Genomic DNA, 12,993 nt, shown 5'->3' with positions numbered 1-12,993 from the left:
AGTAGGTGGAAAGAGAATAGCTGTCCTTGAGCATAGGCAGGCTAGAGTGCTATGCAAATGTTACTTAGATGTTCAGTGGTATTTGATATGCATCTCTTGGGGTGAATGTTTCTAAGACAAAGTAAACAAGGAAAGGTCTGCTGGGCTTCAGCCGTAGTAGTATATCAGCAGGAAATACTAATGAGCCTTGCAATTCTGTTTTCAGTATAATGCTTGCTTTTTATAATGGATACTATCCCACCTACCTCTGCCCATAGGATGATGTAGCTCTTTGTAATGATAACAATAACATTATATTATGAAAAATAGATCTGTGGAGCTGGCATATTTTATAGAACCATTTTTATTGATAATGTTAGCATTCAAAATCCTCATGTGGGCCGATCATTAAAGCTCATTTAAAAACCCTCAGAGGGTTGCTTATAGCTCAAATACAGTGCAAGGAATTTAAATCTTAATTATGTGCATAGAGATATAGGAAATAGAATTTGTAGTCACAATGCATTTCTTGATTATGAATCCATAATATATTACTGTTTCTTCAGAGAGTTGAAGAGGTGCCATTAATGTAAAAGGTGAAAGTATTCATTAAATCAGTGGTGCAGCACTAGGCTCTTAATTTGATAAAATGATGCTTAGAACTGGGTAAGTGCTGCGCTGCTGGCTTATTTAAACACTACTGGTTGTGGTGGTGATATTTTGATATTTCAGTATTTTGGCAAAGTGGAAAACATAATCCTTTAAGCCCTATTCCTTGCTTTAAGTGCTATGTGAAAGTGATAAATAGCACTCCATAATTAACCCGTAGCTGAAGTGTAGATTTTACCATAGTTGATAGTTAAGATTTTTTGGGTCATCTCACTATTCAAGATTAGATGTTAAAAAGGCAGTTACTAAAGTTTGATAATATTCCTATTGTTTTACAATACATAATTGGATTTCTAAAATTACTGTTTTGATTCCATCTATTCTTTATAATTGGTGGATGTAAGCCATACACTTTTTGACATTGTTCTTATTTAGGTTTAGCTGAATTTTTTAACAGCCCTTTAAAAAGGTGGAGGAGTACATTTAAGTGATCTGAAGCAGTGTGCAAGTTTTTTTCCGCTTAGCTGGTTCATTTTAAGTCCTAAATAATTGAAATATTTGAAATATTTAGTCATTGTTTTGAAAAACATACAAAATGCATGTAGTTGAAAATTTTTATTTCAGTGTTATTTAAAGCATTTATTTGCAAGAACTTCAAACCTGCCAAAGAACTTAATTTTGGTTGAGCGAGGGACTTTGGCTGAACGAATGGTATCGTATAAAAGGAAGATGTTTTTCTCTATGCTATGCTGATCTGCACTTATTCTTCCTGTTGTTCTGAACTAAAACATTGCTAAAGTTAGAGTATTTGGAAGGTTACTTACATCTGTATGCATAACAGTTTAGGATCCTTACTATATGCATGGAAAATGTAAGTATCAGCATGGAGACCAGGAGTTAAAGTCCTGCTTGTGTCATTGATCACACAGTGGAGTGATATTAAACTTTGGCTTACTAGCAAGCACAATAAGTGCATACTTGAAGGGTTCAGAGCTTTGGATAGGGTTTTTTTAGGAACAAATTGGCCTGGTCTTTTTACCTGGATTCATGCAGTGTGCACTCAAATGCATCAGTGCGGTGTTACATTTGAAACCACATCTGAAATGAGGCATTGGGATCCCATTCAGTGCACTCTGTGTGGAAGGGGTGCCAGGTTGTCCAGTGGCTGCTCTTTCTGGGCACTTGTATCTATTCTAAGTTCTAAGGCTAGAAGGTGATGCAGACCTGGCTGCTGATTAATAGTGATGTGGTGGAACCTGGGGCTGTGGCACATCAGAACAAAATTAACCTTTGCCATTGTAGGCCACTTGTTAATGTAGAAGCACCTGGTAAGATGAGCTGTGACTGCCTCTCTGGTGCTGATGATACATCGAAAAATAAGCAAATAGAATAACTGATTTCTCTGACCTCAAATATTGTAATGCCATGCTTTATCATAGGGAGCTCTTCTCTAACTCAGAATAACTAGTTTAGTTTATTTACCTAATTTTCTAGGAAAGCTATAGGAGTACTAAGCCATATGACAAAAATTTGTTTGCTCTGGCACAGGGAATATTGTCCCCTATGTGCTTTGGGGGTTTATTTTAACAGAGATGAGTTGGAATTGAAATACTTGCTAAAGAAAGGCAGCTAACCTAAACATCTAATTACCTGGAAAACTTCAGGCTGAAAATTCAGCACTGTAATTACCTCAAAATTACTAGCTGAGTCTGGACAAAATATTTTTCTTTGGCATTTTGCTTTATGCTTCTAGCTTGAAAGAGAAATTAAACCTGTAAATGCTAGAGGTCCTGTCAAAACAAGACAACTGAAGCAAGAAACAAGCTGCTTTTTAATTTCTATTGATTTTTCTCAAACTTTTTCAACTTGTCTTCTGTAAAATAACTGCAAGATGCTATATTATTTACTACTGATCTTAATTAAATTTCAATGTGCTGAGCAAGGAGGTGAAGTCAACGGATGAAGTTGAACAGAAGTAAAAAGAGCAAAATCTGGGAGCAGATAGCATTGCAGTACAAACATGCTGGGAACTATTTCAGCCTCTGTTCTAGTCTCAAGGACAGTGTGAGATAGAGAGCCTTGCAATTGGCAGAGTGAGAGCTCCTTCCTAAAGAGACCTGTGGGATACATCTATGATGTGTGTCTTTTCTTCAGTCACCTCTAGACACAAACATGGGAGGTGATGGATAGCACAGTCATGGCCTATTTATGTCAAGGAAGTATGAACCCAAAGAAATGCTAAGTTAGTGATCCTAAACAAGTTGTAAATGTAAACTGGCCCAGTACCAGAGAACAGTTAATGGTTGACAGTAAATGGATCCAAACAGTGGGCTTAAGTGTTTTCTGGTCAACTGGATTTCAGAAGAGTTCAGACATTTCTTCTGATTTTGATTTATGATGGGCACTAGTGGACTCCCAACAGCTCTTCAGATGTGATTGAGTCTGTGCTCAGACAACACAAGAGCATGTGCTTATTGCCAGGTGTAGAAACACCTTTCTCTGTGAGACTGGTCTGCATGGCATCTAGGAAGAGCACAGAAGAAAGGAACTGTGAATCTGGTTTCCCTGAGGGCAGACTGATCATCTGACCTTAAAACTTGTTCTTCACCATTAGAGAAATCAGTGCAATGAAGGTGTTGGTTGCAGAGATCTCACATTAATCTTTCAATAAACCTACCTAGGTACAAAAGCTGTAGTCTGGTCTTTTTTTCAAAGCTGAAGGGGTATGTGAATGTGATTCAGTGCGATGATTCTATATCGCTGAGGATAAAAGATAAAAGCTGTGTAGGGATTTTCTGGAGTATAACTTATCTAATGGGATTTTATTACTTGACTCTTTTATGTGCTGTTCTTCAGATGTTAGCTTTTAGAGTTTTAGAAAATACCTGTGGAATCAGATCAGACCTCATTCAGTGCTGCTCCATCAATTTTCATTCATGTTTTAGGCTGGCAATGGTTCCTGAAGGATCAGTGCTTGGGAGGTGTGGTTCACAGTCAACCCTCCTCTGCTTAGAGACTGTTTTAGTTGGACAACTGAATGGTAGATTGCATTGGTTAAAATGCAGGAAATAGAAACTTTATCTACAGCATAATGCTTAGCAGCTGATGCCTCATGACGCAGCACTTGTTTTTTTAGAGGCTTGAATAACACTCAATTAGCAGGTCAGGAAAAGAACATAAATGCTAGCTTTGATAGTTTTATAGTAATTTTACAGTTTCATAAAACCATTTACCACACATGATACTGTGATGTAATGTCAATAATATCAGTGAATTGAACAGAAAGGCAATGTGTCTGCTCCCTTTGTAAATAATATTTTCTTTCTGCCTTGGTGCCAAGACTCAGACTGCATAAGTGAGGATTTTTTAATCAATCATTTTAGAAGGCATAGAAAAGAGTAAAAAGTCATCAACGACTTTGTGTGTGTGTAGCAACCTAAAGAAATGTGCATGATGATGAAACATTGTCAGGACTTCCCAGGTAGCTTTTTGGTTTATAAGTTATTTTTCATTAATCTCTGCAACCAAAGCAAGATGACTATTTATGGAAAAAAAAAAAGTCTTCACATTGCTTGCTTTAACTGTTATGTGGTCCCTAAGAAAACCCACAAGTGTGAAGGATGTTCATTCTTCCTGAACTTCCTGAAGTATTCAAGAGCAAATGAGTAGGTCATGACTTTCAAGCCTGAGCAGCATTTTTCTGAGAGACCCAGCTATAGTGTTTTCTGGTCAAGAAAGGTAGAACATATGCAATCCAAAGTCTAGATTAAAAAATAAATCAGAGTTTCTACTTGAGTGAGTAAGTCCTCTGCAGTTGTTCTAAGAAAGAGAAATTATGCTTCTGTAATGTATGATTTAAACATACCTTGTGTCTTTCATTATAGTGAAGACTAGGAAACTCTTGTATCATGAAACAGTTGATCCAGGAAATGAAGAATGGAAATTCTGCTTCCTAAATGGTTATTATACTTAAGTTTTCTAAACGTATTAAAACATAATTGCAGGCTTCAGAACTATTCTGTTACTTACAAATACTTACAAACAATCTTGATAAGTTGCCTGTTAATGAACTCTGATGTTGCTTCAAAAGATATTTTAAGTGGAGATTTGTAGTTGACATCTTCCATGATTATAACAGTATTATAGGGTTGTTTTCATTCTGAAGTGTTGATACATTTTAAAAATGTTAACAAATCTTGCAGGTAGGAAATATATACGTGTTCAAATTGGATAGATGAATTTAAGGGAAAAATGAGCAACTGCTTGGGTTTTTTGTTTGGGGTGGGTTTTTTAAAAGAAAAAATGTTGTTGCAATTATTGAACTAATTTTGTTATTAGTATGATCTCTTTCACTAGAAATGCAAAATTTTAAAGATGGTATTTAAGATTTGTATATTCCTTCTACAAATTGAAAGTAGTATGAAAAAGTTTTCTAAATCAAATAAAAACTATTTTGCTTCATTAGTTTTTTCAGAGCACTTGGAAAACACTTGTCACCAAAATATTAAGGAAAATTTAGCTTAGAACTTGTAACAAGAAAAGTCATGAAGGAAGAATGTAATTTTGAAGTGGAAAAATCCTTGTCATTCTGGTTCAAACTAGGAATTTGCTAGAGCTGGCACCCTGTCTCCAGCATGCTGGACATTGTTGGACTACTTCTGTAATTTACCAAATATGTACATTAGTATGTGAATGTCTGAAAGGATATTGTGAATAAATTCTATAGGGACACATACAGGAGATTACTTTGAGAAAAACTTTTTTTATCTTTAAAAATGTTTGTTTTGTTGTTGTTTATTTTTTTTCCTCGGATGTAGTCGGAAACAATAATATTCTTTTCTCTACATGAGCCATATGTTAAATGCAAACTTCCAGTTTAATGTAAAGAATTCAGTTAGATGTTTTTGTCTTCCTGACATGTATCACTAGAATGTCTCAAAGAACATGGAAATTTCTTTAACTTAGTATGATCTTATTTATCTAGCACATGGTAAATATTAGCTCTAGGATGCAAGCTTTGATTTCAAAAATATTTTTAAAAGTTATTGAAAAAAAATCTTTCTTTCTGTAAGGAAAACAATATTTTTCTTTAATTTCTGAGCGAGATTTTAAAGCTCAGTGACAGAAAGAAAGATATTAAAAGCAGAATATTCCATGGTGGTTTAATTTCATCCTTTGAAGACATAGTGGTGGGAGGAAATAAGCATAACTTCATTGGCAGACAATGACAAACTACTTTTTAGCCTATTTAATTCATTGCATGTCATATTAGTTTTCTACTAGAAGTTTTCATATTCTCTTGTCTGGTGTAAATCTTCCATCTTATTTTTCCAAACAAGCTCTCTTGCCAAATTTAGATTTTGAGGAATCTCAAATACAGCACAGCCCCCTGCATTTTCCATTTCTTACTTTAATAAGGGGGAGGGGGAGAAAAAAAAAGAAGGAAAGAAAGAAATACAAGAAAATTGAGATACTGGGGAGATATGTGTTCTGAGCTACTTTTTGCATGAGATAGGAAAGTAAAACCCAGGGATTCAGCTATGCTGATACTTTCACTCTGACAAAGGCAAATATCAGATGCAAAGCCAAAGAAGCATCTGATTTTTCCCGCTTCATTCTCCCTAGTTTCAATGTAAAATGACGAGGGAGACATCATATCCAACTAGAGCTGTTACTTATTACTGTACCTTCAACAAAGCTTTGGGAAATTGCCTATGACAACAAAAGATTCTCACAAAACTGTTTTTTTCCATTCTGATCTCCTCTTGCTTATGAGCCAAGGCAAAGTAGCTCAAGCTTTCTTTCTACAGTTTCCATTCTTAACAATCTGCTGATCCACTCTCTTTGTACCAAATGAACTGCTTATCCTCTCCTTTGTCATTTCTTGCCTTGCCCTCTTTCAGGTAACTCCTACCCTATCTAAAAATGTCCCTGGATTAACATCTTGTATCAATTGCTGGATACAACCAGGCTTTTTTTAAAGCAGAGTCCATACTGTTCTTTGTGCTCTTGTCTATCTAGAAAACAGGACTGTCTCTCCATTTCTTCTCCAAGGTGTTGGCATAATAAGACATTGCCTTTTGGTGCTGCCACAGTAGGAAAATAGTGGGAAGATAGGAAATTTTATAGAAATTTAATAGGAAAAGCTTTGCAGAAGAGACAGTAAAATACCTTCACGATATAGTTCGATCTCAACTGCCCCAAAACGAAAGCACTGGCATAGTACAGCTAGTGTGGAAGTAGGTTGGAGCAAATGTGACAAATGAAACCTAAATTATACTTTGTCCAAATAGTAGGGGAGGGGGAAAAAAGGGGAAAAAACCAAACCCTTTTTATCCATACCTCCAACACCTCTTTAAATCCCCTACCACTGCCAATTTCTTAACTCATGTAAGACAACACAATACCTTGTTAAATAAATGACGCAATGGGTATTGGAGATTCTATTCCCAGCTTTTCAGACTGGACACTATCACAGGAGGAGCAATGAGGAAGGCAATGCCTATGCGCAGAATGGCTTTATGTTGAAAGGGACCTCGAAGGTCATCTAGTTCCAACTCCCCTGGCATGGACAGGGACACCTTCCACTAAACCAGGTTGATCAGAGTCCCATCCAAATTGGTCTTCAACACTTCCAGGGATTGGGCATCTGCTCTGGGCAACCTGTTCCAGTTCCTCACCACCCACAAAGTAAAGAATTTCTTCCTAATAGCTGATCTAAACCTGCCCTCTTTCACTTTGAAGCCATTCCCCCTTGTCCTATCACTATATGCCCTTGTGAAAAGCCCCTCTCCAGCCTTCTTTCTAGGGGCTCTTTAGGCACTGGACTGCCACAATTAGATCACCATGAAGCCTTCTCTTCTCTGGGCTGAACAATCCCAATTCTCTCTGCGTATCCCCATAGGAGAGGTGCTCCATCCCTCTAAATCAGCTTGGTGTCCTCCTCTGGACTCTCCAACAGGCTGATGTTGTTCCTGTGCTAAGGACCCCAGAACTGGCTGCAGCACTCCAGGTGGAGTCACATGAGAGTGGAGTAGAGAGGCTACCAACTAGCTAAAGCAAAGGGTGAGCACTGGCATCTCTGTAATCATCTTAGTTCAGGGCAAGGAAATTTGTTCTTTCTTGCTCCTGCTTGGCCTTTTTCTCTGATCAGTTTTGACACTAAAACCAACAGTGTGAGCATCTTTGTTGAGAAAAACAACCTCTAGACTTTATGCTTAACTGGTTTAATCTTTTTACTTTTTTTGTGTTCAGCATATGCATAGATGATGATTGGTTCAGTTAAGTTCCTTTAGGAAGAGGTATGTGTTTCTGCTAGATTGATCCAGCAGATCCTTGGTGACTGGGCAGACATTTTTATTCCTCTCCTCCCCACCTTGAAGTAATGTACAAACACATCTAAACTGCAGCTAGTACTTATCACTTTGTAAAGATGCAATTAAAATGGAAATAACTCTAGCAAGAAGAGAGGAAGGCAGTTGGGATGGTGATGGTTTTTAGTGGTTGTTGCCTGTGTCTTAAAAAGCAGCTAATGAGAAGCTAAAGAACAAACTGTGGTAAGAAATCAAAAGAACATCAAGTAAAGCTTATAATGAATAACCTGAGAAGCAAATTATGGAAAGCAAAAAAATGTGTGGAAATGAAACAGGAGAATTGGTTATTTTTTGATGTAAGAGGTATTGACTTAGTAGATCTTTGAGTGTTTATCTTCCTTCTTGGGGTGTCTGCAGTATGAGTCACTGAATTACTTCCTACCTGGTGTGATAAGATTAAAACACTGGGGAAATTTAGAAAGGAAATTACAGATGATATACAGAGAATGACCTTTATCAAGGATGCTTTTTTTTATCACATCAAGTGCAGCTCCTTTACCAATAGGGAAAAAGTTGCATCATACCCAGAGAAACAGGAACTAACTCTGGAAAAGATTTTGTTGAGTTTTGGAGCTGACTTTTCTTGTCTGATATGGTAAAGAACCTATATATACTTCCTTCCTCATTACATCCAAAAGAGATTACATAGAATGGAAATGATCCTCTCAAACCAAGGGTCCATTCAGTTGCAATGCAAAGCAACTTCCAAAAGGCTTCCAAAATAAGGAGGAAAGAATTTTTAAATTTTTTTTTTTAACAAGGTGGTTTTATTTTTGTTTTGAATTAATGCTTTAAACTGTTTCATGTTCAATCCTGTAATCCTAGATTACAGTGAAACAGACCACTGTAATAATGATATGTGTAGATGTGCCTTTTTTCCCTTCTGGTTTGAGCAGCTATTATTGTTGTGGCTTGCCAGAAGAAGCCTAAAGCAGAAAAATATTTGACAGTCATGGTTATTTATATGAACACAGCACATATCATATTTATATGATGGGCAACAGTATGAGTGGACTGTGTAATTTTATTTTCTTTTTGTTCCCATCAGCAGAAATTCAACTATACTTTGATCAAATGCTGTTGGTTCAGGTAGTGTTTAAACATAAAAAGGTTGGAAACCCTTGATGTTTATTTCCTGAAATAAAGCTTGTTTTGAGTCTGCCTTCCTTCACAACTGGCATTTTATCACCTATCACCTGTGAAAATTATAAAAGTTGAAAAATACTGTGAGAGAGTGTGGTAGATGCCTGGACCTTTGCAGGCAACACTTCTGGGAGAAGAGTGACATACAGTCCTTGGGCAGAGTATTATGCTACAGCTGACTTCTGACTGGCTGGTTTTAATTGGCTGAGCACTTTCCCATTACTAAATCCACATTTTACAGCCTCCCTGGCAGCATTGCTCATCTGTTTTACCCTTTCACAAATGGAGATGTAGGAGGGAATTCACCCCAGGGCAGCGAAGGTGCTGATGGAGAGGAAGGGCATCCATGCTCAAAATGTCTGAGGTGTGTGCTCTCACCACCAAAAAGCCGTTCCTCTTGCTGTTGAATGACTCCTAATGTTGAAATAGACAAGAAGAGAGTGGAACAAAATGAGTCATGTGGAGTTTACATGGAGGAGAAGCAAACTGAGACTTTTGTAGGTACCTTTTCAGCAGAGTAGGTAAAACACAAGAAATGCACTAAAAAAAAGCAATCACCAAGAAGCGTGTGGTTAGCATTGGCAGTATAAAAAGAGTTGAAAAGAAATTTCTAGATATATCAGACTGGAATTTTTTAAAATGTACATAAAAGAAAACCGCTATTCCAGTAGAAACTAAAATAATTGCCTGTGTATTTCATTTCTGTCATCCTTCAAAGCTGCAAAGTAGTAAGAAATTACAGCATTCATGTTCCCACTAAAGCTGAATGAAAGTTGACTCTGTTTCTAAGGAGAGATATCCTCTACAGTAATATTGCTGTAAAGTAAGCAGTTGAAATTACATTTGTAGAATTTATAATCCAAACCCAAACAACCCAAATCCTTTCAGTGTTCCATTTCTATGTTCATATTTTAGTATCTCTGATGCTGAAATTATTTTTATTTTATGGGCTTAAGGGAGTGCCTGCGCTAGTTGGAATGCTTTCAGGGAACAAAGTTTTATTTTTAGATCAAGTGAATCTGACCCAGATAAAATCTGGACTTTAACTTGGCAATTATGTAGTTTCAAGCAATGAATAGCACATCTGAGGAGAGAGATGAGTTTTTTATTTCACTTCTTATTTGATATGCAAGGACTTGTCAGTATGCACAGTGTTTCTTGCTGGTATTGACTTATTAGTTTGTGGAAAATTTCAATATACAGACAGCATTAAAATAGGCAAAATGTTAGTGTTTTGTGCTTAACAAGAGAATAATTAATTGCATGTTGTTATAAGTAACTCATCAAGATTTTATTAGTGGAGGAAAAGGAAGTGAAGGTTTGTGCCCTTTATGGGAAGGAGTGCAGCATTTTAGCTGTTCTGGACAGCACTTAACACTAACCCTGGCTGTGACTGGGAGGCACATCTGTTAAATGATTCCATTGCACTTTTGCTAGCAATTTTGCTTTTCAACAGACTATCTGAAAGTAGTAAGGTGATAAAAAAAGTCTGTCTAATTCTCAATCTTGTAGTTGAATTATTTTAAAACTTGACTTATTAATGGAACTCTTGGGATGTGACAAGTGATGTCTACTGGGAGAAAGCGGTGACGTTCTCCTTGACATAATTTGTTCTCTCATGTTTGAGTGTCAATGTAGGGGTGAGTGGTCATGAGTTACAATGAGCAAAGTGCACAAATGTTTCAGTCAAATGTTGCTAGCTGAAGTGTTCCACTGCATTGAGGTCTTCTATCACAGAAAACTCTAGACTTAAATATCACTGGATCTTTAAAAATTGCTTTTTCTAAACTAAAGAAATGTCAATAGAAATATTAATATTCCTGCTGAAATGTTATTTAGAGGAAACAGTGACTTATACTAGTTTTCTTGGTTGAAAAGGGAGCAGTTAATTTGGATTTTCAAGAATTAACTATTTTTGTTCTTACAATTATATATTTTTTTAACAGTACTACTTGTGGTATCAACATTCCAATTTCTTAATAAATAGAGTAAATAAGGAGAGGATGACATATCACTAATATCAATGCTTCAAAAAGAAAACCTATATTTTTGTGAAGGAAAAGGAACTATTATCAAGATTTACTCTACTCTTTTATATATGTAAAGTCCCTTTGGCTATTAGGCCTTGTATGAGGTGAGATACATTTCTTTTAGTTAATTAATATGCTTGAAGTAATGCTTTATGCTGTATACTCCTAGAAGAAATAGAATAGAATTATTTTTTTTTTAATATTAAGAAATTGAGCATTTTTTCCCTCCAATTTTCTACAGAACTTCTTTGAACATCACAAGAAGGTAAAATGATTACATGCAATGGGCATGACTTTATTAAAAAAAAAATAACAGCCATGGAAAACGTGGGTAGCGTTGGTAAGGCAAGAGTTCATTGTCTCATTTTTGAAGAGGAGATAATTAAATTTAGAAATTCCTCTCTCAAGGTTAAAAAAGCTTTTATGAGATATGATGAGATTGGTCAGCAACTTTCTCAGTGTTGGCATTGTAATTGAGTGATAGGACCTGGTCTTCCAGACACAAAGTTACATTCCTGGTATAGTATCTTGCTGTGCTGAAAATCTGTATTATCTCCAATGCAGACACTCAGATTTAGAGCAGCTTGAATACCTTTGTTTTTAGCCCTCATAAATCAGAAGAAATTCTCCCAGCTGTTGAAAAGGATCTTGAAGCAATTTTGTAGCTGCAGTCCAATCAGATAATGCTAATCTCTAAGGGGTGCAATAGCATTCACAGGGGAAAATATTAATATCACAGCTCACCCCAGAGGTGACTGCATTTCAATTTGATAAATGGTTTATTATCATCATCATCTTATCTGTCAAGCTTTGAGTGTATTTTGGAGACTTTGGGAAGAATAAATCTCTATAGAGATTGCTCATTGCCATTTAACGTAGCAAGCCAAATGGCATAAGCTCTATTAGACAGTCAAAAAAGACTAATTATCCTATTTTGTAATGGTGGGGAAATCAAAACTTCTTAAAAAATTGTTTTGCCTTCACGTCCTTGTTGTAATGTGTTGATTCCAGAACAGCATTTTGGCAACAATGCCTCATCTTTTCCAGCCCAAGGTGCCTGCATCAGCTTCCATTGTCATCTGAATAGATTAGTGAACTTGCATCACCTTAAAGTGACTGTAACAGCTCACTCAGCCTCAGAGCTTTGTTGTTGAGAAAATTTGATAAACATTCAGATTGAACATTAAATGAATGTTTTGTTTTTCTGTCTCTTGTTAGAGTTAACTGTAGTTTTAATATGTAGAGTACTTAAAATACAACCAAGGCTGTGCAAAATTTTCAAGTCCTTAAAGATTATTTGAAAATTATACGCACGAAATCTTTAGCCTTGAAAAATCATAAATTGACACTTGAATGTAGCATAACACTTTCCTCTAAACTGATTCGGTCTTTTTTCATGTCTCCATGCATGTACACAAACAAATGTGCAAACCTAAACTTTTTTTTTGTGTGTTGCTATAATTTGACACTTGTACTACCCAAAAGGGATTTGTTTCAGGAGGTATAATGCTTAGCAATACACTTTGATCCTTCCAATGAAGTGTGCTCCCTGAGCATCTATAAGAAATAAGGTGCTGTGGCACTTGCTTTACTGAAAATGTTGGTTGAACTAAGTTAATTTAAAAATGAGGCTTTAAACTGTATAAGCAAAACATATTCAGCATTTCAAGGCCAGATGTGTTCTGCAGTTTTTCCAAAATGTTCATCCTCTAATGTAACTAATTTTGTATGTAAAAGAAGCCTGCAAGAAGAATGCAGAAGGTCCAGGGCTGCAGGTTGGCACTTCTAGACAGAACAGAGTTCATTCAGGGAAATGACATATGAAAACCCCTGAGTGCTCACAGAGCCTGCTTTCACAG

The sequence above is a fragment of the Lichenostomus cassidix genome, chromosome 4 (genome assembly GCF_008360975.1).
Source record: "Lichenostomus cassidix isolate B80296 chromosome 4, HeHo_3.0, whole genome shotgun sequence".
Classification (NCBI taxonomy): Eukaryota; Metazoa; Chordata; class Aves; order Passeriformes; family Meliphagidae; genus Lichenostomus; species Lichenostomus cassidix.
This window is presented reverse-complemented; position numbering follows the sequence as displayed.